The sequence below is a fragment of the Nothobranchius furzeri genome, chromosome 13 (assembly GCF_043380555.1).
Source record: "Nothobranchius furzeri strain GRZ-AD chromosome 13, NfurGRZ-RIMD1, whole genome shotgun sequence".
NCBI lineage: Eukaryota > Metazoa > Chordata > Actinopteri > Cyprinodontiformes > Nothobranchiidae > Nothobranchius > Nothobranchius furzeri.
Genome location: NC_091753.1, coordinates 62,319,375 through 62,336,874, shown reverse-complemented (window position 1 = coordinate 62,336,874; position 17,500 = coordinate 62,319,375). Strand labels below are relative to the sequence as shown.

General features: G+C 44.6%; 1 protein-coding gene across 4 annotated transcripts in view; it reads left to right on the top strand.

The window, feature by feature from the left end:
- Positions 1-17,500, top strand: part of LOC107397137 (unconventional myosin-Ic) — an 87,453-nt gene that overhangs the window by 1,218 nt on the left and 68,735 nt on the right. Inside the window, exons 1-2 of one of the 4 annotated variants that reach the window (XM_070543747.1) lie at positions 4,492-4,588; positions 17,347-17,432. The exons of 2 other annotated variants lie outside the window; for them this stretch is intronic. The gene's annotated coding sequence lies outside the window, so the exon portion shown is untranslated. Of the gene's footprint in view, positions 1-4,450; positions 4,589-17,346; positions 17,433-17,500 lie in introns of those variants that run through there. One more of the 4 variants, XM_070543746.1, reaches the window with a different exon arrangement.

The following is a 17,500-nucleotide window of genomic DNA, read 5'->3' as shown; positions in this document are numbered from 1 at the left end:
GCTCTGCCTCTTCCTCTTGTGCGTGGGACGTTGCGGCTGGTTTGAGCAAATTCGGCTCCTTCATCTTGGGATGCTTGCCCTGCTTCTGTCGCATGTCTAACACCTCTGCCTCTGTGCGCTGGCACACGTCTGTCCTCTCCCTCTTCCTCTCCCTCTTCCTCGCCCTCTTCCTCTCCCTCGTCCTCTGTCTGTCTCCACTGATGAACCATCGGATGATATCTGACTCTGTTTACGGAGAGAAAACAATTACAGACTACACTACCTTGTATATTTCCAAAATGGCAAATAGAAATATAACATTTCTCAAATAAAATGAACAAAATATTGTCATTTTTTGTAGTCAGAAGTCATCACTAACTAGCTGCCGTTTGCTATTAGCAAACATAACTGACATTAAAAAGTTTTTCTTATTCAAAACCTATTTAGATTAAATTAATAAAATAAGTTAGATGAAAACAACTAACCTGTTCGCTGACTTGAAAGCTGGAATTAGATGATGACATGCTGCCGTTTACAGCAACACGATTTTGTATTGTATTTGTTATATTTGTTAATAAAGTTTTAAATAATGATTAAAAAAACCCTTTTTGATCCTCGGGGGCTCCAATAGCTGCAATACCGACTCTAAACTGCGTGGTGCTAAAGAGTCGGATCTTTTTACTATGATTTCTGTGAATTTCACACACGGGGCCTTTAAAAGCCAAAATATTCTTTATTTAAAACAATAAATCCTGTTTATTATACAAGAAGTTCAGTTTAACTCACATCATCCCAGTGTTGTGTCAGTCTGGTAGCCCTTCATACGGCCATGTGTGTGTGTGTGTTTCTCAGCTCCACACACCCTGCATTAGACCAGCTGTTGTAGGTTTCAGTACCAGCTGTGTGTGTGTGTGTGTGTGTGTGTGTGTGTGTGTGCGTGTGTGTGCGTGTGTGTGTGTGTGTGTGTGTGTGTGTGTGTGTGTGTGTGTGTGTGTGTGTGCGTGTGTGTGTGTGTGTGTGCGCGTGTGTGTGTGTGTGAGTGTGTGCGTGTTTTCTCTTGAACTAGTCGGACTAGGTGACTTGCTTGCACTCGTTAGTGATGGTGGTTGAACTCTAGCTGTGGCCCGTGATGTCACCGTGCAGGCGTGACGTAGGTGTGTGCAGGAGGACAGCTGCTGTCTAACATCTCTGCTCAGCATCTGGGGCGTGAACGGAGGTGGTGGTGGTGTAAGGCACCACCTGGGACAGTTACTTTTGTCACGGCAGACTTGGAGCTCCGTTAGCAGGAATGTGACCTGGTGAGAGCATCCCACAGCGGGCTGGTTGGTGACTGGAGAGGTGTGGAATGTGCTGCAGCCGGGACGAGAGGAAACAAAGACATTCCTGTGCTTAGCTTCATTTGTTCCCTTCTCACATTCCTCCAAGGTGGCATCACCCTGCAGCTTTGGATGCGAGTGAGAACACGTGATCTCTGACCCGGTGTGCTGGGTCATCTGGACCACTGTGCCACAAATGTAAACCACACCTTTCTTTATTTAAATGTGTTTCTGATGACGACGTCTGTGCTTATTGGCTTATGCCACAGATGTCGGGTACATTTTGTTTAGTTAAGTCAAAAAACACGACGAGAACTAACCTGGAAAGTGTGTATCTGAGTGTTGAGTCCTTCTGGCTCCAACGGGTTAGTAGAGGAAGATGGAGGTGAACGGAGCCAGGAGCAGCCTTTCCATCAGTACTATCTGATTGTACTGACATGGTCTTGTACACAGGATGCAGCAGGACTGTGAGGTGATCTACGAGTGAGTACACTTATACCTTGAATAGATCACTCCCTCCTCTGGCAGCACAGAGACAGTGCACCTCTACCATGTGCACCAGCTGTCCTGGCTGAGCTCACCTCCACCAGACTAAAGTCCGTACCGCATACCTGCCGAAAGAACAGCACCGCAACTCCGTTGTGGCACAAGCTGAATAACTTAGTGATGATTTAGCATTTTTCTCATTTAATTGTTGTTTGAGGCTCACCAGTTTAAGGACGTTACGTCCTTTTCATATAAAAACTGCAAATCTGTGGTAGGAGGTGCTTCAGCGACAGCAGCAGGGGCCCACGCCCACAAGGGGCCCCTGTGAGAAGTTTAAGGATAAAAGTTTTATTCTAAATGCAAGTGCACTCAGGATTACAGCGAGACAGGACAAATATCACATTCTCCGCCTAGGCACCAGTCTGATAGGTGGACTGGTGCTGTGTTCAGTGATGACTGAGTGGATGGAACAGATTTCCCAGCATTCCACACTCTTTCTTAAAGAGCAAGTCACCCCCTACAAGAAACTTACTTCACTCCCTCTTCATGTTTGAAAAATGCAACACATGCTGTTGCCTGGCAGACCGAGAGGGCGGAGCCGCTAACAAATACACGCACACACAGGCTCACAACGGCATTGTGACATCATAAGGGCCAGTTTACATCATAGCATACCTGTTAGCCAATAGCGGTGGCAGATTTAAATTCAAATGCAGTGCAGAGTTTTTACCTGACAACGGCACAACACTGACAGTTTTAGGCAGAATATTTACATTTTAACTAAGATGCACTGAAGTACAAAACTACTGACGACACGTGTCTGCAGCACGATTAGACACGCATTTATATAGTATAAAAGTTGATTTGGGGGTGACTTGCTCTTTAAACTTTGAAACTTTTACTGAATAATAATTAACAAACTAATTTTAGTTTTGTTAACAGGGACATTTTTAATAATGAAATCAAATATAAATGTATTATAATACACGTCTTTAGCTTCTAAGCTGGCAGTGAGCAAGAAACCCCTCAAAACAGGTGCAGAGGTCTTTAAACAGCGTTCGGTTCCACGAGTAGACAACACCTTTCCCCCAGCCCGAGCAGCCGTGACAGGATCATGTAAATATGGTGGCAAGTACACGGGCAAGGATGTGTGCCTGGCTAAAATGATGCCTTTGTCCAATGATGGTTAAACAGGCATTCCCATGAACAACATGGTGTCTCCTGCACAGGATCAATGAACCGACAAGCTCAGATTAAAGCTGCTGCTACTCCCAGTGTGGTGGCTCAGAGCTGGTTCTATGCTAATTTCCCTGTTTGTGATGTCACAATAAGGGTCTTTTTGAAATGGTTTGTTTTAAGCAGATAATTCCTTAAACCAAACCCTGACAGGAAACAGACGGACAGTTTTAATTCAACTTCAGAGTGTGTATAGAGACAGAGGAGACCCACGTGGCAGGACAAAGGGTGCAACGTGTGAGTTTTGCTTTACTGGTGTCCACTAATGTTTGAGAATTTATTTACACAAATTTGGGTTTCTGTCACTTTTTAAAAGAAATTAATTTATGATTATTAAATTACAGAGTACTTTTTGCTGCATTTATTTATTTACAAATGCTGTTTTCAGGTCTCTGTACTTTAGCTGCGCTGAGTCAGTGAACACGTCATCTGCCTGTACAGTGTCACAGTTGCACTGATCTCGGCTCTGTTTTGCACTCATTCGACGTGAACACTCCCAAAACTTTTTCTTTCAAAACTTTATTGAACAAGGTGATAAGCATACAAACAAATTGCATACACAATTGAACAAAGAGCATGAAACATATGCCGGGGGGGGGGGGGGGGGCGCTACAGAAATGTTACATACATACAAATAAATTGTAGGTGGTGCAAATAGTAATAGTTTTTAAAGCTTTTTTATTTAGTGATCCACTAATCAGTTTGATGTAAGACAGAGTATCACTATAATAGTGTTTGAAATGAGGTTTTTGGTTACTATACTATATTTGTGGAGACAGAATTTAGCTAGAATAATTAACACATTTATAACAAAGCATACATCTTCCTTTCTGTGCTTGCAAAAAAAACCAAAATACAACATTTTCTCATAGCACTCCAAAAACTCCTGCTGGGCTCCTCCTCGCACGCTCTGCCCCCTGCTGGTGGCAGGAAGCACAGCAGGTGCAGTGACGCGCTGTTGCCAGCAGGTGGAGGTAGACCTCTGCGGCAGTCACGCGCAGGTTGATGAAGTCTCTCTGCTTTGATCTTTGGGATTGTTCGTACCGACAGCTGTTCTCTGGATTTAAATGTTGTATGTTTTGTGCTATGTTGATTCTAGACCTTCTATGCTGTTACATCAGGGCACTCACCTGTCTGTACACATCTACCTGCTGGTATCTGGTGCTTTTTACAACACACGCGAGCTCTGGGACTGGTATCGGTGCCTGGTTCGGTTCGGTACAGATACCAGCTGCACATCGGCAGGGCTCCTGTGGGACGGGCGGGACGGTTTCTGCTGAACTTCCTGATGAATCATGCTGGACTGCCCTTCAGAGGGAGGAGAAACTCTGGCTTCAGGGGAACCGAATCCCTGCCGAACCGGGGCTGTTCCGTCTCGGGTTGTGCTGTTGGGAGAGGGAGCAGCTGCAGAGCAGTGGGAGGGTCTGGGTTCGGGAGGAACTAGGCAGGACTAGGGAGTGGTGGGCGGGTCTGACTCGGCAGGAACAAGGTTCAGAACCAGAACATCTGACTGCGGTGGGACCGACGGAGAACCGAGAAGACTCACCGGGTCTGACCTCCATTCTCAACAGGTTTGTTCTGAAAGTTTCTGACTAAATCCAGCTGAGATGCATTCCAGGTGTGTGTGTGTGTGTGTGTGTGTGTGTGTGTGTGTGTGTGTGTGTGCGTGTGTGTGTGTGTGTGTGTGTGTTCATTGGAATAGAATAGAATAGCCTTGTGAAATACAAAATGCACCCCCCCCCCTGAATATAAACATAAAAGAATATAGAAACAGGGAAAGGGAGTAGAAAGCAGCTGAATACAGTAACAGTATCTGGTGTATCGCCTGTTATTGTACAGGATCAGTGTATATGTACACAGCTCCTCTAGTTCTGCTTGTATTTGTTTACAATGGTGATGGCCCTGGGAAAGAAGCTGTCCCTGAATCTGTCCTAGTTTAGTGTGACCTGTACCTTCGACCTGACGGTAGCAGTGCAGACAGATGGTTGCTGGGGTGGGAGTACTCCTCGATGATGTTGCCAGCTCTGCTGAAATACCGAGAGTTTGCATGTCCCCCAGGCTCGGCAGAGAGCAACCAGTGGTCTTCTGGGCTGTATTTATGACCCTCTGCAGCACCTTCCTGTCTGCAGCTGGGCACCCTGCATTCCATGTTGTTATGCCGTACGCTAGGACGCTCTCTATGGTGGCTCTGTGTGTCACCAACAGCCTCTCCTCCAAGTTGTTCCTCCTGAGCACTCAGGAAGTGGAGACGCTGCTGGGCCTTTTTTTTTTACCACCACCGAAGTATTTGCAGTCCAGGAGAGGTCATCGGATATCTGCACTCCCAGAAACCTCATGGAGTGTACCCTCTCCACACAGTTCCCGTGGATGTAAAGTGGGGCCAGGTCTGCTACCTTTCCTGAAGTCCAGTACACCAGTACAAGTTCTTTATGATGTTCAGTTGAAGGTTGCTTACTGAGCACCATTTAGTCAGTCTGTTGACCTCATCCCTGTAGTCCGACTCATCCCCCCATGAGATAAGTCCAACCACGGTGGTGTCGTCCGCAAACTTTAAGATGGTGTTTGAGGGATGGGTCGGGGAGCAGTCGGATGTGTAGAGTGTAAACAATGGGGGACTCAGAACACATCCTTGTGGAGACCCGGTGCTGAGTGTGATGGTGTTGGACAGGTGAGTCTGACAGACTGTGGTCTGTTTGTCAGGAAGTCCTTAATCCAGAGGCAAATGGAGGTAGAAAGTCCCAAGTGAGACAGTTTCTGGACCAGGATCTCCGGGATAATGTAATTGAATGCTGAGCTGAAGTCCAGGAAGAGCATTCTCACGTAGCTTCCTTGGTGCTCAAGGTGACTCAGAGCAGTGTGGAGCGCTATGGTGAAAGCGTCCTCAGTGGAACGGTTTGCCCTGTATGCAAATTGATGGAAGTCCAGAGTGGGAGGCAGACAGGTTCTGATGTGCTGACAAATCAGCCTCTCAAAGCACTTCATCACTACAGGCGTGAGTGCAATAGGCAGTGTTGCCAACTTAGCGAATCTGTCACCATTTATAACGACTTTTCAGACCCCCTTAACGACTGTTTTTCAAAAAAGCGACTAGCGACAATTCTGGTGACATTTCCGACCCTCCTCAGCTACTTCGACTACAACTTTGTTGCCGAGATGCCGACTTTACCTGCAGATTAGAGATGCATTTGAAGCGACAGGACCGTGTCCTTCCTCCAGATGATCAGAAAGAAAATGATCTGCGCATGTGCATGCAGCATGATCATGCTACCCCCGTTGACCAATCAAACCATTTGTGGGTTTTCACCCTCCAACTAATAAATTTGTTTTACAGAGAAAATAAATTTAATTGTACAAAAGAAATATCCAAGTATTTAAGACCAATTTTTTCCTTTTGTTAGTCACACACTGGCCACCCACCAACAGATATCCACCTATTTTCAGACTTTGTATCAGTTCTATAGAGAATTGAACATACATTAAACAGCCTTTTTAAAGGCTACTTTACACTGTTTACTTTTGCTTAGAAAGCAATAATTTCTTTAATTCCTATATACGTTTTTTCATCTTTTAAACATTTATTTCTCCTTCCTCTTTCTAAAGTGTCCCCAGCCTTTTTTTATTGCTTACCATTTATTAATTTCTCAGTTCACCTCACATTTTCCCCAACTCAAAATTAAAAAAATTGTTTTTACTTCTTTCATCCTGTCCCACCTCCTTGTTTTCCCTTCATCATAGTGACACAGATTTCGATAAAAAACAGACATTTAACATTTTATTAGACAAATTGGCAAAGTAAATACATTACAACAATGACACAACCAAAATCCTATTTCCAAAAGTACCGCAAAGAATGGGAGTCACTACCTGAATTTAAAGGTTGGCTGAAACCACATGCAGGTAGTGACATTAGAGCTACCTGCATGTACTGCAAAACAGACCTCTATGCAAAGTTGTCAGACATTAAAAAGCATGCAGCTACCCAGAAGCACATCGAGAAGGCTAAGCCTTACAATCAGGCAAGCCAACCCAAACTGACATTCGTTGCCAAAAAAACGGACACACTGAAGCAGGCAGAGGCCACAATTGCTTTGGCTATCAGTGATCACTGCTCAATTTTGTCATGTGACCACATTGGTTTAGCATGCAAAGCAGCTTTCCCTGATTCTACTATTGCCCAAAATTTTCGGATGCACCGTACCAAATGCACTGAGATGATAAATGGTGTTTTGGCTCCATATTTCATACAGCGGTTGGTGGCTGACATTGGCAGTAACAAATACAGCCTTTTGCTTGATGAAAGCACAGATGTCAGTGTCTCCAAATATCTGGGCATTGTGGTTCGCTATTTTAGTGAGGGAAAGGGACACGTGGTGGACACCTTCCTTGGCCTTCTTGAGCTGGAGGGAGGGGATGCGAAGAGCATCGCCAAGGCAGTTCTCTCCTTTCTCCATCAGTCTGGCCTTGAGAAGGAGAACCTGCTTGGCATTGGAACAGACAATGCATCAGTAATGACAGGGATATACAATGGTGTTCACAAAATTCTTAAAGAAGAAATAAAACACCTTGTTCTCATCCGCTGTGTATGTCACTCCTTGCAACTGGCTGTCAGCTCTGCTTCCAAAACCACTCTTCCTCGCAGTGTTGAGTTCCTGGTCAGGGAAACCTACAATTGGTTCTCCATCTCCCCTAAAAGAAAAGAAGCATACAGGATAGTTTATGAAACCATAAACTGTGGCGAGAGGCCATTGGCCATAACAAGAGTCTGTGCCACACGCTGGCTTTCAATAGAACCTGCTGTATCAAGACTACTCAGTCAGTGGGAGGAGCTAAAGCTCCATTTTAGTCTGACCAAGACAAGCGAGCATTGCTACATGGCAGACGTTTTGCATTCAATGTATGCTGACCCACAGAACCTACTGTACTTGACCTACCTGAAATCAATCCTTGGTGAGGTGCAGGCTGCAGTGAAGGCCTTTGAGGGAGAGCAAACAGATCCTCTCAAGCTCCTGGACTGTTTAATTCTACTAATTAAATCTGTGTGCAGCAGAGTTCTTCATCCTGGGGCTACAATTGACATCCTGAAAGACCCAATAGAGAACCACATCTCACCCAGGCCGTATCTTGGCTTTGCATTTGAGTCCAAAACAGCAGAGCTTACCATCTCCCCTGAGGATGAAAACTGTGTGAGACGGAGGTGTATTAGTTACACCGTTGCCCTAGCCAATGAGCTTCGAGCAAGACTTCCGGACAGTCTGGAAATTCTTCAGCACATGTCATTGTTCAGCGTCGGAGAGACCCTGAAACAAAACAAGAACCCAGCTGACATGGCAAAGCTGATGGTCTTATTAGGATATGATCCTGAAACAACTGACCGCATAATTAATCAGTGGAGAAGTGTCCATTTTCAGAGATGGGAGGAAACAGCCAACACCACTGGGTTCTGGTTTGAGGTCAAAAAGCACAGGGATGCAGCAGGCCTTAACCCATTTGAAGAGTTGGCGTCTGCAGCAGTTGCAGTTCTTTCGCTGCCTCACTCAAATGCTGCAGTAGAAAGACTCTTCAGCCAAATGGGTGTCATTAAAAACAAATTAAGAAGCCGCATGTCCCTCCAAACTCTCACCTCCATCCTCCACATAAGATATGGCTTAAGACTAGCTGGGAACACGTGTTATGAGCACAAGTTGCCAGATAAGGTGCTAAATCTCTTTGCCACGTCTGCTGCCTACTCTTTTAAAGCAGACAGTTGTCCAGGTCCAAGCATGCAGTCATCCAGCACTGCTTCTCAGAGGGAAAGCACTGATAGTGCTTGTATAGAGGACATGGAGTTCTGCCTCAGGGCCCTCGATGATCTAGAGTAAGCAGATTTAAAAAAAAACATTAAAATTAGTTAACTTTGTAAATATTTGTCAATAGTTTATGTGATATGTTAATAAAAAAAAATAAATTGGAACTCCAATTAAAAAAAACTCTGTTAATATTGTAAATAAGTCAATAGTTCATGTGATTGGCCTTTAAATCAAGCTGTATAATAGCTAATTTATTGTAAGTAAAAAATATCAACTGGAACTACAATAAAAAATCCTTTTTGTTAATACTGTAAATATGTCAATAGTTCATGTGGTTGGCCTTTAAATAAATATGTTAAATAGTTAATCTATTGTTAATAAAACATCTGAACTGAAACTAATAGATAAAACTGTTTCATTGTTGTTAATAGTGTAAATATTGAAATAGTTACAGCTTTGCAGGGTGATGATAAGTTTTCTTACCTTTTGAGTTTGTGCTCATCTTCGCTGGGGCGAGGTAGTCGTCGTGAGTAGCTTTGTTAGCTTTGTTGTTAGCTTTAGCCATTTTCTTCTTCCTTTGTTGACTCACACACACTTTACGTTTTGCTGAAACTCCTTCGTCTGGTTGTGAAGGGTGATATAATATGACCAGTGAGTTTTTTTCTCTCGCATGCAAATAGTTTATTAACAAGTTCATTATTTAAGATAGCCACCGGAGCTAGATAAAGGGCAACCACTCCTTCCGCCATCCTGCCGCATTTCGGCAGCTGAGCTCAGTTGGCACTGGTAGGCTGACCGCAGGGCAGCGTCGCTATCGCACATGGCTGCTGGCTTCTCACACCCATGTCGATGCTCGCACCACTTGTGGTGCGATCAAGGAACATTGGAACTCTATGATGAGTTCATAAACATTGCACATTTTAAACTTTTATAAAAAGGTGCTGTTTTGTATTCTATGGGTTTTTCATTTTAATAAAATATTAAAAAATAAATTAAATACATTTTTTATAAAATCACGTGGGTTTTATTTGATTGATTTACTCTACAAGACCGATTACGTCACGACGCAGACGTGGTGACGTCATCACGTCTTATGCAAATGAGCACGTGACGTCATCTGGTGACATCTAACGTCTTTCGGGGGGAACTTCAGCTACTTTCAGTCAAAAACAGTTGGCAACACTGGCAATAGGCCTGAAGACATCTGGGCTGTCCACCGCTGTCTCCTTGGCGATTGGGATGATGGTAGAGGTTCTTAGGCGGGGTGGGATGATGTTTTGCGACAGGGAAAGGTTGAAGATTCTAGTGAAGACTCCAGACAGTTGATCAGCACAATGTAACAGAGTGTGTAACGGTGTGTGTTATTGTGACAGTGTGTGTGATGGTGTGTGTTACTGTAACAGAGTGTGTACTAGTGTGTGCAATAGGGTGTGTTACTGTAACAGAGAGTGTAATAGTGTGTGTAAATGTGTGTGTAATAGTGTGTGTTACTGTAACAGAGTGTGTAATAGTGTGTGTAAATGTGTGTGTAATAGGGTCTGTTACTGTAACAGAGTGTGTAATAGGGTGTGTTACTGTAACAGAGTGTTTAACAGTGTGTGTAAATGTGTGTGTGTAATAGTGTGTGTTACTGTAACAGAGTGTGTAATAGGGTGTGTTACTGTAACAGAGTGTGTAATAGGGTGTGTTACTGTAACAGAGTGTGTAATAGGGTGTGTTACTGTAACAGAGTGTGTAACGGTGTGTGTAATAGTGTGTGTTACTGTAACAGAGTGTGTAATAGTGTGTGTTACTGTAACAGAGTGTGTAACAGTGTGTGTAAATGTGTGTGTGTAATAGTGTGTGTTACTGTAACAGAGTGTGTAATGGTGTGTGTAATAGTGTGTGTAATAGGGTGTGTTACTGTAACAGAGTGTGTAACAGTGTGTGTAAATGTGTGTGTGTAATAGTGTGTGTTACTGTAACAGAGTGTGTAACAGGGTGTGTAATAGTGTGTGTTACTGTAACAGAGTGTGTAATAGTGTGTGTAATAATGTGAGTTACTGTAACAGAGTGTGTAATAGAGTGTGTAATAGGGTGTGTTAACTCAGCATTCAGTACTGGTTGATCTGTGAACAAGGTTCTAGTTGTGGGTCGGGCAGCCGGACTCCTGGACTGTGAAGGTTCTGATTAGGCTCATGGCCCAACATCGAAGCTGGGTTGTCTTTTTATAGACGCCAGACAGACCCACACTAAGACACTCGGTGAGCAGCCACACCTCAGTGCAAAGGTGCAAAGTTAATGGGCCAGAGTTGGTTAGTCAAGCTACAACCAGGGGTGCTCAGAACCAGGTTCTACCAAAACCTTCTGAGAATGAAACAATCCAGAATTTAATTAACAGAAATCCATTTCCTCTCACTGTAAACTACACGTAATGTTAAACCAGGTCTCAGCGGTTTTAGAAGGGCCCGCTTGAGTTTCGGGGTTGTTCTTTATTGTGTTTTCAGACACCAACTAACTGATCACCTGTTTGTGTGAGCCAACCAGCTGGTGCACCTGTTTAGTGTGTTTGGTGTGTAAGCATGGGAAGGTCAATACCTGGGAAGCACCTGGCTCAGGCTGTTTGTGCCAGATCAACTCAGAAGGTGACGGGTTGCCACGCTGAAGGAGCTACGTATGCTGCGGGAATAAAAACCGCTCAGCAGACGTTACCTCACCTTATTTTTAACTGTTAGGTTCTTATTCCTCTCGGAGAAACTCCCCTTTGGGTTTTCCTCTGACGAGGACAACGATGGGATAGAAAGCCAGAAGGTCTTTTCTGAATTTCAGGAAGATGCACAGAGTGAGCTAAAAACAGAAAGCAGAATCAGAATGCATGGAAGGTGTTGGTCCAGGGTCAAATGGGTCAGAGCAGCTGACCTGCTAACTCAGGACCGGACCTCCCAGAACCAGGCTGCTGCAGTTGTCCCTGTGCTTGCAGCAGCTGCAGCGTACCGTCGTCCACGCAGAGACAGAACACACACCGACGAGCTGCTGGCCGTGTTCTGGGGCTCTCGCTGCTGAGATTCATTGACCTGCCGTCCCGGTGCAGGCTGAGGTTTGGCGGGGGTGCTTTCCTCCACTGGGTCGGGTTAGTCCGCCGCTACGCTCCTGCTTTTCCATTTGACCTTGAGTGATCATGTGAGCTCGGAACAATGCAGGGGTTTATGAAAGTGCTTGTTCTGGAAGCCGGAGATGACCGTAGGTGGAAACACCATCATCAGTGAACGTCTCTAAGTTCGTTCGCGGGGACTCTGTTCTACTGGGGACTGGTCCTGACTTGCTGTTTGGTTTTTGATCAGATGAAGACACAAACCTGCTCTGTTAGAGCTGTCAGCTCAGAAATGTCGTCATCATACAACTTAGTTGGTGCTGAGTGTGTGTTGCTGCCCTTCTGTTGCAGCGGATGTGGGACCTGCAGGTGAAGGTCTAGTTGTCTCTACATGTCAGCTGGATCCTGGGAGGAACCCACATGACACCTGACTGGCCAGGAAACGTTCTGATGTGTGCGTTCTCGAGCGGTGCTTTAGGAAACGCTCATTTCCTCTTTAAAGACCTAAACTTGCCTTTGTCTAGCTCTTACAGCTCAGTACACGAGTCACCTGGTGAGGACCTGTTCTCAGAGGTCCACATGAAGTAAAGGGATGGAGGAAAACAGGCAGATATGAAGGGTCGTGGTGTCTCTCAGCCCTGATGGGTGTGGAGCTTGGAGGCCTGTGTTGAGCTGAAAACCAGAGGACATTTCCTGTTGGTGGTCTGGACTGGTAACGCGTTCTGGAGCAGGCGCACATGTGAGTCAGAGTCTCTGAACCCAGACCTGATCCAGGCTTCATCCTGAGATAACATGACTGATAGAGCTGCAGCGCCTCGTTCGTGACCTTTGAACTGATTTTTTCAGACTTGGATGAGCGAGTCTTATCAGGTTCTTTATGGCGGGTTGGTGATAGCGTCTCTCAAAATCCTGAACTTGAACTTTTATTGATGGCATTGTTACTGAAACATGAAAGTTCACAAAGTCCGTCTTGATTCTCCTGACCTGCTTACACCCGATTGCTGCTTCTGGACAGAGAAGCTCCAGCGCCACCGGAGGTCCAGGTGACTCCTGTCTGTTTCCTCTGAGGGACATCGAAGACCAGGTCAGCCTGTTGGAGATAATGGCCGCTGTTCATGTGCTCATAGGAGATGGGCTCAGATTTCAACATGGATGAAGGGGTTTTGGACTCACTGGTGACCGGATGGCTTATGGACGTCTTCAGAGGCTACATTAAAACGTGGCTCTGCGTTTATCTTGTCTAAGATCACGTTGTTTAGCAGTTTCACTCAACTTACTGAATAACTTGTGATGTGTGCTGCAGACCTCCACCCTAGGTGGTTCTCAACCCTGGTCCTTGGCCCCTCCCAACATACTGCTGCCACTCACCTGAGCCAGGTGAATGAGCGAGGAGCAGGTTCCTGCAGCGCTCGACGTCATCCTGAGGAGGCAATGCAAATATGGAAATCATGCAGGACGGGGGTCCCGAGGACGAGGGTTGAGAATCCCTGCTTCATAGGAAGTCCACCTGGAGCTAGGGTGCGCTGCATCAGCGTGTCAAAGGTCAGAAGGGGTGTGTTTATAGTTGCTGACGTCTCCTTCTGGACCCCAGAAGAGCTTCAGGTGTCACATGGTCTGAAAGAGTTTGAGAAAACACATTCCAGCTGAGCAGGAATAATTAGAGGGGTGTGTCTGGAGCGAGGGTTCTGCAGGTCTGCTCGGGTTCAGCCTGCTGGTGTGGGCAGCTGCTTCAGCAGTTCACGAGATTCTTTCCCACATCCCAAAACCAGTCGCTCCGCCCTGCTGGGAATAAACGTCGTTCCTGGTTTCTCTACAGTTCCCGTCTGGAATGGTCTGGTACAGGAAAACATCCTGGACACGAGTTAAAAAGAGCTGGAGGTCCTTTAATGCCCTGCTGAAGGTGGTTAGTGGTGGTAATTAACTCTAAAATACTTGACCTGAGGTCTGGGTGTCATGGAACCATCCTGGAGGTTCTGCTGGACCTCTTAAAGGTCAGGTTTATGTCTGTTGTAGTTGCCTGCAGGGAAAAGTGTGTGTGTGTGTGTGTGTTTTCTAAAGATGCACACACACTCACATTAGTGCTGACCAGGTCTCTGCTAATCCCACTTTGTTGCACTCACACCTTCAGCGGCACATCTCCACTCAGATTAAAGCCCTGATAGCTCTAATCCCATCAGTCCATACCACCAGGCCGTGTGTGTGTGTGTGTGTGTGTGTGTGTGTTCCATAACTCTTCCTCCAATCCCTGCAGCTACAGACATGATGACCATCCTGAGTTGTATCCAGCTATTGCACCTTGCTGAACGTGCATGTTTACATCCTGGACGTTTCTCTGGAGTTGGGAATGTGCTCCACAAAGATTTTCCCACCTTCCATCATCGCAAGATTTTATCCTCTTCATTTCTTTAATAGTGCTCTAAAGTCAACATTTTACTGGTGTCTGTGCCGTTTATGCTGCTGGAATCCCCGTTTCCCTCACAGTCGTTGGGTCAAGGCGAGAGCCGTGGAAACGCCCGTGTGACTCACCTGAGGAAGAAAGCAGGAGGGGGTGGATAACCGAACTGCAGCAGGAGGGTTAGCTCTGATATGTAAACTATAAACATCCAGAGCCGCTACTCGCTAACCACTGACTGCATGTATCCCAGCATGCACTGGGCCTCAAGCAGCAGAGTGGTGCCCTTGACACCGACGGTAGATGAAAAAGGTTTCTGTAGGAAACTCACCTGGAGTTCAGAGAAAGTCCTCAGGAACCAGGTGGTGTAATCTTTAACGGCTGGTGTGTGTGTGTGTGTGTGTGTGTGTGTGTGTGTGTGTGTGTGTGTGTGTGTGTGTGTGTGCGTGCGTGCGTGCGTGCGTGCGTGTGTGTGTGTGTGTGTGTGTGTGTGCGTGCGTGCGTGTGTGTGTGTGTGTGTGTGTGTGTGTGTGTGTGTGTGTGTGTGTGTGTGTGTGTGCAGAGCGAATGCCATTGTAAATACCAGCAGAGGGAGTTGCCACGCATCTTGAACACCATTAGCGGCTGATCTGTTCCTCGTTTGTTTTTAAGTTTTGAGATTTTGGCAGAAAAAGCAGATTTAGCAGCAGAACTGCAGGAAAAGAACGCTGCAGCGTTTCCTGGTTCTCGTTTGTCCCGTTGTTATTAATGTGTAATTAGCACACAGGAAGTGTTCAGGGTAAACAGGAAATTCCTTGTTTGTAAAGCCAGACTCATACTGAGCTACACGCAAACATGTTCATATGATTTACTTGCTATCTGTTAGATCTCATGAAGTACTTCCTGCTTGGTGCGATGAAACAGTTTCAGGAGCACCGACACACCAGCTGGTGTGGTGGAATGGCCCAGCATCGACGAGGACCGAAAGAGGATTTTATTACAGGAACAGAACAGCGTGTCAGTTTCATCTCTTTACATCCGTTTATCTGGTCGTACGCTGACTATGAACAAAACCCCGTCTTTAGCGTGCACGTGCACGAGACTAGAACACGACAGCTGCGGGTCATTCCTGTCTACTTTGTCTTCCTTTGGAACGAGAATGTGATCAGACTTAAGTTTGTTTGATCTTCATCAGCAGATTGTGGCCGTTCATTGTTTCTGCAAGCAAAACCAAGCAGACTTTTGTAGAATTACTACACAACTTAAGTCGCCTTGGACAAAAGTGTCTGCTAAATACATAAACATAAACATATACATAAACGTAAACATAAACATATACATAAACATAAACATAAACATAAACATATACATAAACATAAACATAAACGTAAACATATACATAAACATAAACATAAACATAAACTAAACATAAACATAAACGTAAACATATACATATACATAAACATATACATAAACGTAAACATAAACATAAACATATACATAAACATAAACATAAACGTAAACATATACATAAACATAAACATAAACGTAAACATATACATATACATAAACATATACATAAACATAAACATAAACATAAACATAAACTAAACATAAACGTAAACATATACATAAACATAAACATAAACATAAACATAAACATATACATAAACATAAACATAAACATAAACATATACATAAACATATACATAAACATATACATAAACATATACATAAACATATACATAAACATATACATAAACATATACATAAACATATACATAAACATAAACATAAACATATACATAAACATATACATAAACATATACATAAACATATACATAAACATAAACATAAACATATACATAAACATATACATAAACATAAACATATACATAAACATAAACATAAAAGTAAACGTAAACGTAAACTTTAGTTTATGAATATTGTGTTTCAGTTTGCGTACTTCCTCTGAGCGGGGCTTGCAGGCTCAACAATGAAATGTCTTACTTTTGCTGAACAGCCTCAGTTTAGGAAAACCCAGATTCTCTCTGATTGGATCGATACGCTAACTGCTAGTCACAGGAATTCTGTCCTCTTAAAATGACGCTAAACTTAAAAACTTCATGAGGATTCATGCAAACTCTTTTCTATGAACTTTAGGGCTGCAGCATCGAATCGATAAAACTCTATGAAGAAACGCGTACGCAGCGCTTTTGTCATCGATTCGTTGTGCTGTGCAACTTTTATGTAACGGTCGATGCGCGCAGCTCATCTGATGCGGTAGCAGAGCAGACCGAGGCAGCTCACAACGACACACACACACACACACACGTCGCATGTGTGATTATTGTGTAAGGAAGAGGCCTTTTACCGGCACACACCGAGCTTCTCTAGGTGCTGTTGAGTAAAGCAGAGACACCAGCGCGGACTCAGTCCAGAGTTTGGTATCAAAAAGCAGATTAGCTCATGCTAGCAGCTAGCAAGCTCACGATCAAGCGGGTTCAGAAAACACACGATGGTGGTGAAACTAAGAAAGTCTCCATCATCGTCGGGTTCATTAGCTGCAGCGCTAACTGCTGCAGTCAGGTTACTGTTGGTCTGCTCCGCCCAACACTGCCGAAGGCAAGCCACTGTAGCATTTAATTCACAAACGCGTCTCTCTGTGAACATAGTTTAAACTGGGTCATTGCTAACCCGTACATAATAGATATGCATTTCCAGTAGCTTACCACTGAACATGTTAATGAAATACATTCAACTTTACTGATCATAGCTTAATCGGGGACATATTCAGGCGATAGCGTGTTGTTTTACACGCTACGAACTGTTTCCTGATCATGTTCTGTTGTTAACGTGAAGGAAGGAGACAACATGTGTCCCCGGCAATGTTTACATTTGAAAAAAGACGAATGCATTTATTTTTTTCCTGATCAGGATCTTTTGCCTTCGGGTCCAAATCATTAGCTTGTGAGAAGCTGCTGCTGCGGCGTATCGAACCGATCCTTCAGCAAAGAAAGCCAAGAAACAGATGTTTATGTTTATGTTTATTTATTTAGCAGACGCTTTTATCCAAAGCGACTTACAATTTATAACCTATAGGGCATGCTGTGATCTGTGGGGGAAACCGGAGTACCCGGAGGAAACCCACGCATGCATGGGGAGAACACGCAACTCCACGCAGAAAGGTGAGTTTTGAACCTGCGACCTTCGTGCTGCGAGGCAACAGTGCTAACCACTGCGCCACCATGCAGCC